Genomic DNA, 16310 nt, shown 5'->3' with positions numbered 1-16310 from the left:
AATACATCTAAAAAACTTATGGATTAGAGAAGACATTATAATGTAGAGAAGACATTATAATAAAATAAAAATGCTAAACAATAATATAAAGCAAATAATTTGTAAGATGAAGCCAAAATAATACTTTGAGGAAAATATATAGTCATGAATGCACACATGCTATAAAAATATAGCATATAGCATGTATTAATGAAACAGAAAACAAAGATACCATAGAAAGTATCAAAAGAGACAGAAGTTGTACTTTTGAAAGATTAACAAAATTGACAAGCCTTTAAGAAGAATGTTAAAACGGGAGAGAAGGCACAAATAGCAATTATTTGAAAGGAAAAAGGAGACTATCACCACAGATGACGTAGAGATTAAAAAGAAAATTTAAGAATATGATGAACAACATTTTGCCTATAAATTTTTTAGCAGAAATAAACACATTTCTTGAAAAATACAAATTCCCAAAAGAGTCTCATGAGAAGACAGAAAACCTAAATGATCTTATAATGATTTAAGAAATTAAATCAGTAGTTTAACATTGTCCCTTAAAGGAAACACCATGCCAGGTGGCTTCACTGGCAAGTTCTACTGAACATTCAAGTAAAAGATTACTAATCATATTCAGACTATTCTAGGAATAGAAAAAGAGGGAATATTCTCAACTCATTTTATAAAGCTTGTATATCTTAATACCTCTGAGTGACGCCACCTTCTGGCTCATAGGGGTTCCATACAGCCAGTGATTGTGAGGTGGTGCTGCAGAACTAGTGCTTTGCTCACTGAGGGGGCACCCTGGGGTTTGGTGCTTGAGCTGTCAAAAGCCTTAGGTAGATGAAGCTGTTTGTCTCTGTATGAGGAATGTCAATAGGAGCTAGAAAACAGGAAGTCCCACCTCCCCTTCTCTTGCCTTCCAATCTCCCATCAGTACCTTTCATTGGCAGAATCTAACACGAAGCTGGTATCTGGGAAATGTAATATGTAGGTTCCCAGCCTTGGCATCACAAAGCAGAGTATGAAGGGGTGGATCTGGTGAAGAACTGACACAATATTTAAAGATGAATGGTTAAAAACATTCTGTTTAAAAGACAAGAATTATGCTATTACACTTCTACTCACCTTTGTACTAGATATATTATCCAGTATAACAGGCCAAGAAAAAGAAATGGAAAATACAAAATTTGAAAGGATGTAGGAAAATTGTAATTATTTTCAAATGATATGAATTTTTAACCTCCAAGAATCTATGGAAAATTATTAGAGTTAATAAGAGAGTTTTATAAGGTTGCTGGATATAAAACTATTATATAAAAATCATATGTGTTTCTAGACAACAACAGCAAACAGTTAAAAAACAAAGTTTTAACATCTAACATTTATATTAGGTAACAAAATAAAAGGTACCTAGATATGAACCTCACCAAAGATATGTGGGACTTCTATGGAGAAAATCATAAAACTTTATTGAAAGACATTTAAAAATGAAGTCATATTATTGTCAAGAATAGAAGGAATATAATTAAAATGTAATTTATCCCCAAATTGATCAATAGATTCAATAAAATTCCAGTAAAAAACCTAAAAGGAGTTTATGTGAGCCTTGAAAAACTTACTCTAAAATTTAAATTGAGAAGCAAAGGGTCAGGAACGGCCAAAATATTCCTGAAGAACAATGAGCTGGGAACAGATTCTACTAAAAATCTTATTGTGCAATGTATAGTATTTAGACAACGTGGCATTGGTGCATGTGCAGATAAATAGGTTAATGAAACAGAAAAGAGTCCAGAAACAGACCCATCCATACATGGAAGGATATAACAGAAATGATATATTTCAGATCCATAGTGAAAAATGGCGTATTCAATAGAAAGTGTTTGGAGATTGGCTGTTTTTATTGGAAAAAAATGGATCACTACTCATATCATACACAAAAAATCAATTCTAGAAGAATTAAGGACTTAAACGTTGAAGGTAAAAGTTTAAAACTTTAGAAGAAAATATTGGAGAATATCTTTATATCCTCAGATTTGGAAAGGATTTTAAAACAAGACACAAAGAGCATATACTACAAAGGAAAAGACTGATAAATTCAACTCCCTTAAAAATAACTTCTGTTTATCAAAAAGCACATAAATAACATGAAAAGATAAGCCAGAGCCTGGGAGAAGATAATTTCAATTCTGTATAACTGATAAAGGCTTAATTTCCAGAACGTATATAGAATTCCTAAAATCAATAAGAAAAAGACAAACATAGGGCCCAGCTCATTCAATGGTTCTGGAAGAGTCCTTGGCAGGCCCAATATACATAAATACTAGAGCAGACTTTGGGTTTCTGAGCAAAGCTCTGCCATCCTCTCCAGATCACTATTCCTTGTGAGAAATACCTTCTGGCCTGCTAGTCAACTGTAATAGAGACTGAACATTGAACATGACCTGAGGTGCCCAGCATGAACACTATAAGGAAGAGGTCACACTTTTGCCATTTCTGTTATTTTTTTCCTGGCAAACATGGTCCTATGGGTGGAATTTTTCCCCTCATGGTAGCTGTAGTGGAGACTCTTCCCAAACTTGGTGGGTGTTGAGAAGCAGGATGCGGTGGCTTAGATGGGTGGTTCTTTGAACACAGCTGTTGAGGTGGGGTCTACCCAATTCCCTGACTTCCTGATCGTGGCAGCTGCGTTCCTTTTGGTGGACCACTTTTGTTGCATCGTTCTGGGAGCTGTTCCTGGAGGCCCAGAGAGTCAGTTCAGGTGGGCTGGGAAGCAGATGTCAAGATGGAGTTAAATGTGTTAGAGATTTACTGGGGGAAGTGCTTGTGAAGAACCAAGGGTGAGGCAGCTGGAGTGGGGAGGGAGAGCTTCAGACCATGATGAAGTTCTGACATCTAGAGGGAAGGAAGGAGGAGTTTTAGACTGCAGCATGGCTCTGAGAACGTCTCGGCCAGGCCGATGGGGAGTCCCTGAGCAAAGACCACTCATTAGAGGAACCAGCACTGGGCAGGAGGAGCCTAGTCTAGAACCCCACTGGGCTCAGTCAGGGGCTGGGAGCAGCCTGGAGAATGTGTGGCCTCCTGTGCACACTGCAGTGGACCCTGCAAGTGGCAGCTGTCAGCTAACTACGCTCCTCGAAGTCAGTTTTTCTCAAAGAGAGATCTGAGCACACACTCCCTTGGCTGCCTTGCTCAGCCTGGAGCTTTGCTCCAGCTTTGCTCTCTTGTCCTTCCAATGATGTTTTAGCAGAGCATCTAAATTCTTTTTAAAATTATTCTCTGTTTAAACTAGCTGGTGTAATTTCTGTTACTGCAGTTTTATACCCTGACCAATACAACCCCCAAGCTTATCAGAGTATCTGGCATATTGTAGATGATCAGTGCGTATTTCTTTATGAATAAATTTAAGTGGAGTGGCTAATAGTCTTTTAAGAACAGGATATTTAATATTTAATAGCCGACTGTTTGGGTTATTGCAAACAATATTTTCAGCAAAATGTGATAGACTTGTAGAACCAGGTTTAGGGGTGATGCGAGGGAACACAGGGGTGGGCAGCAAAGGGAGATGTCCCACTCTCCAGCCCACTGCTGCTGTGTTAAGCAGCAGGAGAGGTTGAGGTCCAGAGGTGCAGGCTGTGTCTGGCAGTGAATGACAGTTGCTCCTGGTGTACAGAGGAGCTGCAGCTTGAATTCCATGCAGGAGCCCATGAAAGGAAAATTATACTGGAGGGAGGTCACTTTTGAGCGGGTGGGCAGGTGGCAGAGACTGATATCTGGGTTTATATGCAAACCCATGAATTCCACATATATCTAAGTATATAGCTTTTCCTCTGAGATTTAAAAAACCAACTATAAGAGCCACCTCCTTTTCTCTCTCTTGCTGCCATCCCAAGGGATCTTCCACTTTTTATTACAGCTGAGCAGCCCCCTTGAAAGGAAGGATTAGGGAAATCACCCCAATTCAGTCTGCCCTTGGGAAGGCTTGATGTGTTTATAAAATCTCAGCTATTTCCAGAGAACTAGGTTTAGTAAACTTTGATGTCTACTCTCAAATTCCCAAAGAACAGGGAATATCACACAGAAAAATATTTCTGAAAGAGGTAGATGTCAACGAAGTTTTGCTGAAAAATTCCTGAAGAAAGGAGAAAACATACTTAAAACACCGAGACTTCTAAAATTAAAATTTAGTCAGCACTTCCCTAAAAACACTCACCTTTTTTGCTGAGAAAAACCACAAGAGACTTAGGGGGAAGTTGTAATTTGTCCAGATAATAAACACTTAAGAACAGGAGTGGTAATCGAAGTTTCTCCTCAACCATATCTCAGGCTAATGGAACAGAGTGTTTTCTATTTGGACATTCTTCACTCCTGCATACCTGGAACCACCCAGGCTGATGAAAGAAACCTATCTAGTATTTAGCTTTGCCCAGTGTTTAATATTTCAACTGGAGAGCTGTGGAATCTCACTGAAAGAGGAGGACAATTTTAAGCTGGTGTCTAATTCTCAACCTTCCTGTTTTCTTTTCCTTATGGTGACCAGGTGCTCCCTGCAGGCCAGGGCTTTTGTTCATTATTGTGTCTAATTACCACAATTCAGGGACTGTGCCCTCTGTACAAAAACACTTAATTTAAACACTTAGGCAGATGCCATTAATATACTTCAATAAAAGTATTATACATATACAATTTGGACTTTTAATTATTTATTTATTTTAAAGTTAACATTAAAAAAAATCATAAGATATCCCATGAGTGTTAAAGCCCAATTATCTCTTAAATCCCATAGGATTTTTAGTCTTACAGTTTGTTCAAATCAGGATCTAAATAAGGTCCACGCATTGCGATTGGTTGATGTGTCTTTAAGGCTCTTTTTATCCACAGATTCCCCCCATCCCTCTCTCTCTGTCTGTGTCTCTCTTTGCAACCTATTTGTTGAAGAAATGAAATCATTTGTTCTGTAGATCTTCCGTTGTCTGGATCTTGCTGATTGCACCCCTGTGATCTATCTCAGCCTATTCCTCTGCTCTTTATTTTCCTATAAATTGGTTGTTGGATGGAGGTTTGATCACATTCACAGCTGCCTTTTGGCAAGACTCATTCATGGATGGACTTATGCTTCCACCAGAATGTGTATGATATCCAATCATCTGTCTTTTTGTGACGTTAGCAGCCATTGGGGATCCCTGACTAGATTCATTAATTCATTAGATGGACTCTGAGTTTTATTTTGAAATAATTAACAGAAAGTTGCAAAAATAGTATAAAGAGTCACATGTATCCTTTATCCAACTTCCCTTAGCTATTTAAGTAACATATAAACCTAGTTCAATATCAAAACTGGGATATTGACACCACCACAATAATAATACACTTTTAAATGTGCTCTGATAAGAACATTTTCCCTTTAAAAGTCTAGTGAAAGAATCAAAATCAAAACTGTTCATGATTTGGTTAATTATATATGAGTTTCACAGTTTTGTTTCAGCTCAAAATACAGGTTTTTCTCTGAAAGTTAATTTATGAACCTAGGTTAAAAATACATCAAAGCTAGCTTTATTTTGGGCTGAAGATAGCATTGGCACTGTCTCATCCTGTTCCAAGAGATTTACTTGTAATTCAGCAGTATAAATTTGGATTTTGGGTGTCCAGGAAAAAAATGCCAAAGGCCCACTTTCTTTTCATTAGATGCAAAAGAAACAGCTTTTCAGAGGTGAGATCACCTTCCTTTCCCTTGAAATTCAGGGAATGCACTTATATAATGACTTCATGGAAAAACAGCACACAGTTAACTGGAATGACAGAAACATTTTTTAGTGCTTTCTAATTTACAAAGGACTTTAGTTAAATAAAGCTACACCTTAATTAGGTGTCGGAGTTTAAGAGTCAGTGGAGGGCATATCTTGCTTGGAATCTGGATCCTTTCGTGATGGCAAAAGAAAACTTGGCAATTTTGACATGTTCACAGTGCTGCTTACAATAGTTTAAACATCATTATTTGTTGGGACATTTCTGAGGACTCTTTCTTCTCTACTTTGGCAATTTAAAAGCATTCTTAAGATTCATAACTTGCAAGAGTTGGGAGAAATTTTAGAGATCACGCGGGCTACCTAGTCATGTTATAGATGAAGGACTGAGGCCCGGAGGGGTGAAGTGATTCCCTCAAGCTCACCCATAGCCATTGCCTGGGTCAGCCAATGACCCAGGGCAGATGAGGAAGCAGGTGTGGAGGTACAGAGGCCAAGGAGAGCGTGCTTCTTTCAGGCTCCTGCAAGGGCACTCTAAGTTCCGTGAGGACTGGGCCATGCCCTCTGGTTCACCCCTGTACCTCTGTGGCTCACTACAGCATTTGACCCAGCAAAGGTGCACGTGGTTCTGAGTTAGAATACGTGTCTAGGATAGGATTTGTGTGTAGGGAGTGACGGGACATGAGACCAAAAAGCCTGGCAGAAACAGATCATCACACACCTTGTTCACCGTGTTAAAGGGTTTGAACTTTGTGTTGGCAGATAATAGCACTGAAGAATTTTAATATAACATAATCAAATGGCCATTTTAGAAAGGGCATTCGGAAGTAGTAGAAAGATGAACAGCTAGAGGCTGATGAGACTCGAGCAGAGACACCACGGAGTGCTATTGCTAAGGATCTGAACAAAGGCAGCAACAGGGACCGTGGAGTTTGCAGAGTTGCATTTGAAGGATGCTCAGTAGGTAGAATTGGTCAAACGGGGACTCACTGTAGAGAAGTGAAGGCTGACTCCCCTGTTTCTGGTGAGAGTAAAGTGGCTGATGGTGTTTTATTTGCTAAGATAAGGAAGGCAGATTTGCTGGGCGAAGATGAGGAGATCAGCTCTGGTGATGATGGATGTAGGTCTGGAGCTCAGTAGAGAAGTGCCAGCCCTGCAGGGAAGAGATAGTATAGTGGAAATTCACAAATTTAACTTAATGCTTTTAAAAAGTATTTTGTCTACATATTGTGGACTTCAGTGTGTTTCTGGCCTTAACAAGAAACTCACTTAGTTTGCAGTTCCTTTGCAGCAATGATTAAAATAAAAGTGCTTCTCAGCAAAAGAAACCATAAACAAAATGAAAAGACAACCTACATACAGAATGGGAGAAAATATTTGTAAACTATGTGACCAACAAGGGTTTAATTTCCAAAATATACAAACAACTCAAAAAAACAACCCAATCGAAAAATGGGCAGAAGAACTAAATAAACATTTCTCCAAAGAAGACATGCAGATGGCCAACAAGCACACAAAAAGATTCTCAACATTGCTAATTATTAGAGAAATGCAAATCAGAACTACAATGAGATACCACCTCACACCAGTCAGAATGGCCATAATTAAAAAGTCTACAAATGACAAATGCTGGAGAGGGTGTGGAGAAAAGGGAACCCTTTTCTCTTTCGGTGGGAATGCAAATTGATGAAGCCACTATGGAAAACAGTAGGGAGGTTCCCCAAAAAACTAAAAATAGAGTTGCCATATGATCCAGTAATCCCACTCCTGGGCATATATCTGGACAAAACTATAATTAAAAAAGATACCTGCACCCCTATGTTCATAGCAGCACTATTCACAATAGCTAAGACATGGAAACAACCTAAATGTCCATCAACAGATGAATGGATAAAGAAAATGTGAGATATATCTATATATATATATATACACACATGCACACACACACACACACACACAATAGAATACAGCCATAAAAAAGAACAAAATCGTGCTATTTGCAGCAACATGGATGGCACTAGAGATTATCATACCAAGTGAGATTGTCATACCAAGTGAGATTGTCATACCAAGTGAGATTTTCATACCAAGTGAGGTAAGTCAGAAAGAGAAAGACAAATATCATATGATATCACTTATATGTGGAATCTAAAATATGACACAAGTGAACTTACCTACGAAACTGAAACAGACTCACAGACATGAAGAACAGACTTGTGGTTGCCGAGGGGGAGGGGGTTGGGAGAGGGATGGAGTGGGAGTTTGGGGTTAGCAGATGCAAACTATTATATATAAGATGGATAAACAACAAGGTCCTAATGTATAGCACAGGGAACCATATTCAATACCCTGTGATAAACCATAAGGGAACAGAATATAAAAAAAGAATGTATATATATGTATAACTGAATCACTTTGCTGTACAGCAGAAACTAACACAACATTGTCAATCAATTATACTTCAGAAAAAAATAAATAAACCAAGTGCTTCTATGACAACTCTCTCTCCTGATGCTTTGTCCCCATGGTTTGGAGGAGAGGCTGAGCTGCACAGAGAGGAGAGCAAAAGGCAGGACCACCAGGGGACAACACCTTCAATCACACACACCACTGAAGGAGACCGCAGCGTGGGTTAGGGGGTGGTTAGCAACCCACCACCCGCCCCCAGTCAAGTTGCTTGCTCCAGTTCTCATCTCCTTCTTTCCCTGCCCCCCTTACTCTTCCCAAGTCTGTCTTCCAACCTTACATATTAACCTTGAGAGGAGTTCTGGAAAATACAATTTTCTGTCTCATTACATTTCCACCCTTTTAAAGCTGGTTATCCATTTGATTAAATTCATCTATTTTTACTTCTGTATCTCTTACCGAATTACAAGCTTTTTGTGGGGAGGAAGTGCAACTTACTCATCTTTTTGGAACCCAGCTTCCAGTTTCGTTCCTAGTTCATCTCTTAATAAATGGAATTGAAATAAAAAGTATTTTATGGTTTCACGTTTATAATTTTTTTTCTAAAATAAAGAAGTTTCTATAAGAATTATTTTAAGGACTTTTATAAAAGAAATAAGTTCCCTACTCTTTCTCATTTATTTCATATAGAAAATTTTCTTACATTGTAAAGAATGCTCAGAATATAGAAATACGTTCTATAAAAGCTATTTTTTGAACTATACTGTCTATTTTTCCAGTGATCTTTAGATTTGGTAACATCTTTGATTTTATACACATGGTTTTTAAAATAAAGAATGATTGCATTTGAGGCAGATTGAATTTATACAAAAGTGCCTAGGTCTCCCACGGGTGTTGGCAAGGGTTTGTATAAGAGAATGCATTTACAACAAACAATTCAAACAATAAATAAGCTGGTCTCTGAGTTGCCCAGTTAGGAAGGCTGAGGTGTATGGAGATCAATGCTGGGTAGTCTAACATTCTTAATGAAACTTGTTAAGAGAAATAGGACTTTACAAGGGATTTCAGTTTTAAAGGCATGGCAATGGCCAAACAAAGCATCTTGTCTGAGTGGTTTTGTTTTCTTCTTAGGAGCCAGAAATTGATTGGATTATAGAGAAAAATCTTTTTTTCCCTCCCTTTGAATAAAAAAAAATACAGACTTTCTTCTAGCTCATATTCTCTTTCACTGTTCAGTTCTCTCACTTATACAGCTTTTATTTTTTTATGAAAAGTAAATTTTTAAAGAAGTAATCCATAAATTATTGTGTGTTCTTAAGAATTCAAACGGTACAGAAATAAGTTCATAGAGCAACTAGAGAAGGTCCTTTTAAACACAACCTCTTCCTAAACCACCTCTTCCTCAGCAGTGACTGCTATGAAAGAGTTTGATGTATATTTTTCAGACCCTTTTCTGTGTATTTACGTATATACGTACGCACCCAAACTTGAATTTCTTATTTTTTAAACAAGTGAGAATATTATATGTATTGTTTTGCCATTTGCTATTCTTTTTGAATGATCATCTTAAATTTTTTTTCATGTTACTACATATAAATCTACCTTATTCTATTTGACCTTTGCCCAGTATTACAGAACATGTGTGGTAGACAACACAGTTATACATGCTTTGCCAGTAACCCCTTGATTTGTCCATGTAGAGGGCAGATATCTCTTGATCTCAGGGAAGGTAGGCCTTTTCTCCAGCCAGTCTTGGTCCCCTTGGCAGGTATTTACTTCCCACCCTTTGTAATAGCTAGAGTGACCATGTGACACTGTCTGAACTATAAAATGTAAGGGGAAGTTGACAGAGAGGCTTCTGGGAAATCTCTTTATTCCTTGATAAAAAACAAAAGCATCACAAGGAGGTTACTCTCTGCTCTGGCCACTCTTCTCACATCCCCAGCTTCCTGCTTTGAAGACAACTGCAATTTCTGCAGCTTGAAACTAACTTGAGACCACAAGACCACAGGCATAAGGATGGAAAGTCAACATGCCAAGTTTATTAGTTAATTTTTCTGTCTAACAAACAACCTTGAAATCTCAGTGGATTACAAGGATAAACATTTGTTTTTTTGCTCATAGGTATGCGAGGTATCTCTGGCTCTGCTGGGCTCCCCTGAGATCGGCTGGGCGTGGCTCCAAGCTGTGTGTTAGGTTCAGGTCTGTTCTATGCATTTCCTCATTTTTCTTGCATCACTGGCTCTCTAAGGTAGTTCTTCTTCTTATGGATCACAGGAGTGCAAGAGAGTGAGTAGAAACACGAGATAACTCTTATGACCTTAGCTTAGATCTAGCACACACAGAGTTACTTCCACCCACATTCAATTGGCTGATCCAGGTTACAAGGCCAAGTCCTACATCAGCCCTTTCTAGCACACTGCAAGGTTATCCTGCAGAGGAAGAGAGTGAAGAACTGAGAACAATAATCCCATCAACACTCAAAGATGGAAGAGCAGAGGGGTGAAAAGACGCTGGGTCCTTGGTGACAACATGGAGCAGCTGAGCAAACAATGGCATGCGTTTTATACAGAGCTTGTTATGTGATTAAAAAAAGAGCCCCTACTTATTTAAGGCACAATTTCTGCTTGTACCTGAAGACATTCCAAAATGATAAAACGCAGTTGTGTTCTAAATAAACTATTTCTTTATTGATGGGCATTTAAGCTGTTTCCAACTTTCCATTATTACAAATAATGCTACAGTGAACTTTTTTTTTTTTAATTATTAGCACCTTTTAAATTATTTATTTATTTATTTATTTATTTTGGCTGTGTTGGATCTTCGTTTCTGTGCGAGGGCTTCCTCTAGCTGGGGCAAGCGGGGGCCACTCTTCATCGCGGTGCGCGGGCCTCTCACTATCGTGGCCTCCCTTGTTGCGGAGCACAGGCTCCAGACGCGCAGGCTCAGTAGTTGTGGCGCACGGGCTTAGTTGCTCTGCGGCATGTGGGATCTTCCCAGACCAGGGCTCGAACCCGTGTGCCCTGCATTGGCAGGCAGATTCTCAACCACTGCGCCACCAGGGAAGCCCCTACAGTGAACATTTTATATACAACGTGACCAAAATGTATGTGTATTTCTATCAGATAGGTTCTTAGATACAGAATTGCTGAGCAAAAGAGTATTTACATTTAAAATTTTGATAGATAATATCAGATTGCCCTCCAAAAGACTTTGTCAGTTCATTCTTCATACCTTACTAATCCTGCTATTATCACATTTTAAATAGTGCTTCCAGTTTGATGGGTGAAATATAGTTCTGTTTCATTTGCACTGATTAGTGAAGTTAAATGTCTTTGCGTATATTTATTGGCCATTTGTATTTCTTATTGTGTGATCTGCATGTTCTTATCCTTTGCTCATTTTTCTATTGTGTTTTCATTTTCTCTTAGTAATTAGTAGAGGACCATTTTATTTTGTTTTTTTAATTTTTTCTGTTTTACACATGTGATAGATATTTTCTGTTATTTATTTGTCTTTTCGTCTTTAAAATTTTTTAAATTAAATATTTCAGAGATATAAAACAGTATATATGAAATATGTTTAAATGCCAAAGAATGACAATAGAATAAATTCCCAGGAATTCATGACCCAGTTAAAAAACTTGTACTTTCTCATTACTCATGGGGTCTCCTGTGTGTCCCTTTGGTTCCACCCCCTTCTCTCCACATTCAGAGTGATCACAACCCTGAACTTTGAGTTTATCATTCCCTTGTTTTTCTTTATTTTTTAAAATTCTATAAAATCCTTTTTTTAAAAAAAATTTTTCATTGGAGTATAGTTGATTTACAATGTTGTGTTAGTTTCAGGTGTACAGCAAAGTGAATCAGTTATACATATACATATATCCAGTCTTTTTTTTTTTTTTTTTAAGATTCTTTTCCCATATAGGCCGTTACAGAGTATTGAGTAGAGCTCCCTGTGCTATACAGCAGGTTCTTATTAGTTATTTATTTTATATATAGTAGTGTGTATATGTCAGTCCCAATCTCCCAATTTATCCCTCCCCACCCTTATCTCCTGGTAACCATAAGTTTGTTTTCTACATCTGTGATTCTACTTCTGTTTTGTAAATAAGTTCATTTGTACCCCCCCTTTTTTTGATTCCACATATAAGTGATATCATATGATATTTGTCTTTCTGTGACAGACTTACTTCACTCAGTATCACGATCTCTAGGTCCATTTTTTATGGTTTTACTACATAAATCTCTGTCCACAAATAATACACTATTTAGTTTACATGTTTCTGACTTTTATATAAATGGAATCATAAGGGTAAGCATTCTCTGATGACTTCTTACATTCAACATGTTTTTAAAGTTCATCCATTTTTTTGCACGTAGCTGTAGTTCATGGCAGCACAGAATTCCATTACATGAAATAGCATAATTTATCCATTCCTCTGCTGATGCCCATTTGAGTTATTTCTGGCTTATCCCTCAGCAAACAGTGGTTCTCTGAACATTCTCGTATGTGTTACTTGGTGCCCATGTGCAAGAGTTTCTCAAGTTTATCTAGGAATGAAGTTGATAGGTCCTATGTTGTGTACACCTTCAGACAAACTAGGTAATGCCACAGTGATTTTTTACCAATATACACTCCTACCAGCAGATATAACTGTTTCTGTTATCCCACATCTTTGCCAACACTTGATAACATAATCTTTAAATTTTTGCAAATCTAGCAGGAGTAAAGTCATATATTATGGCTCTAATTTGCATTTTCCTAATTACTAAAGAGATTGGTATCTTTTCCTGTGCTTGTTGAAGGTTCTTATCTTCCTCTTCCATGAAACCTCTGTTCATATCTTTGCCTATTTTTCTATCAGATTGTTTGTCTTTTTCTTATTTATTTGTAATAGTTCTATATATAGTCTAGATCTGAGCACTTTGTCATTTTGTCAGTTTCTTACTCTGTGCCTTGCCTTTTCGCTCTCTTAACGGTATCTTTTGGTGAACAGAAGTTCTTAATTTTAATGTACTCAAACTTATCCATCTTTATGGTTAGATGTGTGTTTATGTGTGTATGTGTGTGTATACAGGTGTATGTGTATTTTACTTAAGAAATCCTTCCCTACCCTAAAGTCATAAAGATAATCTTTGAGACTTTCACCTAAACATTTTATGGTTTTGCCTTTTACATTTAACTTTTTAATCCATGTAGAATTGAGTTTTGTGGGTGTGGTGAGATTCCTCACCCCCTTTTTAAACATGGATAACTAATTGTGGCGGCATAATCCAACAGAAGTTCAGCTTTCTCACACTGCCCTGTGCCTCCGCATCTCTGCTGTAAATCACATTCCAAACACATGGGGTTGTTTCTGGGTTTCTATCCTGTTCTAGTGGTATATTTGTCTATTCCAACACAAATGCCACAATATATCAATTAATATAGTTTTATATGTAACTTAAAAAACAACTTCTCCCACCCAGTTCTTCTTCAGGCATACCTGAGGCTTTATGGACTGTTTTCTCTTCCATATGTATTTTAGAATCAGCTTGTCAAGACTCATAAGACTCCAGAGTTTTGACTGACTTGAATCTATAAATTAAGTTGAGGAGAATTGACACCATTATAATAATGATTCTCTTCATACATTAACATAGTCTCAATTTATTTAAGTATTTTCAATGTCTATTAATAAAGTTTATAATTTTTTCTCATAAAGATCTTTTGGTATACTTATTCCTAGGTTCGTCACATTTAAAAAAAAATAAATTTATTCATTTTTGGCTGCGTTGGGTCTTCGTTGCAGCGTGCAGGCTTTCTCTAGTTACCGCGAGCGGGGGCTACTCTTCGTTGAGGTGCCTGGGCTTCTCATTGCGGTGGCTTCTCTTGTTGCGGAGCACGGGCTCTAGGCGCACGGGCTCAGTAGTTGTGGCTCGCAGGCTCTAGAGTGCAGGCTCAGTAGTTGTGGCACACGGGCTTAGTTGCTCCGCGGCATGTGGGATCTTCCCAGGCCAGGGCTCGAACCAGTGTCCCCTGCATTGGCAGGCGGATTCTTAGCCACTGCACCACTGGAGAAGTCCTATTCACCTTTTTTAAATGCCATAAGTGATACCTTTTTCAAAAAATACACTTTTTAACTCTTTGCTGTTGTTGGTTTAGAAGGACAACTGATTTTACATTCAGATCCCATGTTAAGCTCTACTATTCATTCAAAAAATCTATTGATATTTTTTAAGAGAGGTTTCTATGTAGATAATATATCATACGTAAATAAAGTTATGTTTCTTCCTTTCTAGTACTTAAATTTATTTCTTTTTCTTGCCTTACTTCACTGGCTTAGATCTCCCATTGTATCTCACTTTATCCTCTTTGTTTTTTTAACAACTGTTTCATATTTTCAATTTCTTTGTCTCTCTGTTCTACATTCTTGCTAATTTCTTCAGCATTATAGTCCATTTCATGAATTCTCTTTTCAGTGGGTCTAGTCACATAGTAAACTTGTTCACTGAGTTTTAAATTTTAATTATGATATTTTTAATTTCTAAGGATTCTATTAAAATTTTTTCTAAAGTCTTTTTCTTCCTTTTTTTTTTGAATACAGAACACTTTCTTATTATAGCAAGATATAAAACAAATATAACTTTAAATGTTCATAACCACACTAGGCATTATCATGACTGATGGTGTTATTTGGCTTGCTCAAATCTGGAGGAATAGTTATATATAACTCTTGAAAGTCACTGACCATCATCATAAAAACATTACGAATTGAGAAGTTTGAGTATGGTATTGAAATGCATGTACATGTTTTTGTTAAGATATATAAATTTTCTCTTTCCTGACTTTATTCACAGTCTCGACATTTTCATACATCCTCAGTGAATTAACCAAACTCAAGGCCTTTTATTACTAAGAGAACCAGCACAGTTCTATGTGCCAGTGGCAACATCCTTAAAGGCTAATCAATAACAATTGATAGGTCACCAACAGGTTTTGACCTAGTTCCTCCTTCCTTTAGAGCAAAGTAAACTTTTACCTGGGTGTAAATATCCTTCAAACAACTCCTTTAAAAGCACTCTAAAATAGCATTGACATATACACACTACCAAATGTAAAATAGATAGCTAGTCGGAAGCAGCTGCATTGCACAGGGAGATCAATTCGGTGCTTTGTGACCACCTAGAGGGGTGGGATAGGGAAGGTGGGAGGGAGACACAAGAGGAAGGGGATATGGGGATATATGTATACATATAGCTGATTCACTTCATTATACAGTAGAAACTAACACAACATTGTAAAGCAATTATACTCCAATAAAGATGTTAAAAAAAAAAGCACTCTAAAAAACAAACAACCCAGTCAAAAAATGGCCAGAAGGCCCAAATAGACACTTCTCCAAAGAAGACATACAGATGGCCAACAGGCACATGAAAAGATGCTCAACTTCGCTAATTACTAGAGAAACGCAAATTAAAACTATGAGGTACTACCTCACACCAGTCAGAACGGCCATCATCAAAAAGTCTACAAAGAATAAATGCTGGAGAGGGTGTGGAGAAAAGGCAATCCTCCTACATTGTTGGTGGGAATGCAAATTGGTGCAGCCAGTAGGGAGAACAGTATGGAAGTTCCTTTAAAAATCTAAGAATAGAGTTACCATATGATCCAGCAATCCCACTCCTGGGTGTATATCTGGAAAAGATGAAAACTCTAATTCAAAAAGATACATGCACCCCATTTTCATATCAGCACTATTTACAATGGCCAAGACATGGAAGCAACCTAAATGTCCATTGACAGATGAATGGGTAAAGAAGGTGTGGTATATATATAATGGAATATTACTCAGCTATAAAAAGAATGAAATAATGCCATTTGCAGCAACATGGATGCAACTAGAGATTATCATACTAAGTGAAGTAAGTCAGAAACAGAAAGACAAGTACCATATGATATCACTTATATGTGGAATCTAAAAAAATGATACAACTGAACTTATTTACAAAACAGAGGGGACTTCCCTGGTGGCGCAGTGGTTAAGAATCCGCCTGCCAATGCAGGGGACACGGGTTTGAGCCCTGGTCCGGGAAGATCCCACATGCCGCGGAGCAACTAAGCCCATGCGCCACAACTACTGAGACCGTGTGCCACAACCACTGAAGCCCGAACGCCTAGAGACCATGCTGTGCA

The sequence above is a fragment of the Eubalaena glacialis genome, chromosome 11, assembly GCF_028564815.1.
Source record: "Eubalaena glacialis isolate mEubGla1 chromosome 11, mEubGla1.1.hap2.+ XY, whole genome shotgun sequence".
Classification (NCBI taxonomy): Eukaryota; Metazoa; Chordata; class Mammalia; order Artiodactyla; family Balaenidae; genus Eubalaena; species Eubalaena glacialis.
This window is presented reverse-complemented; position numbering follows the sequence as displayed.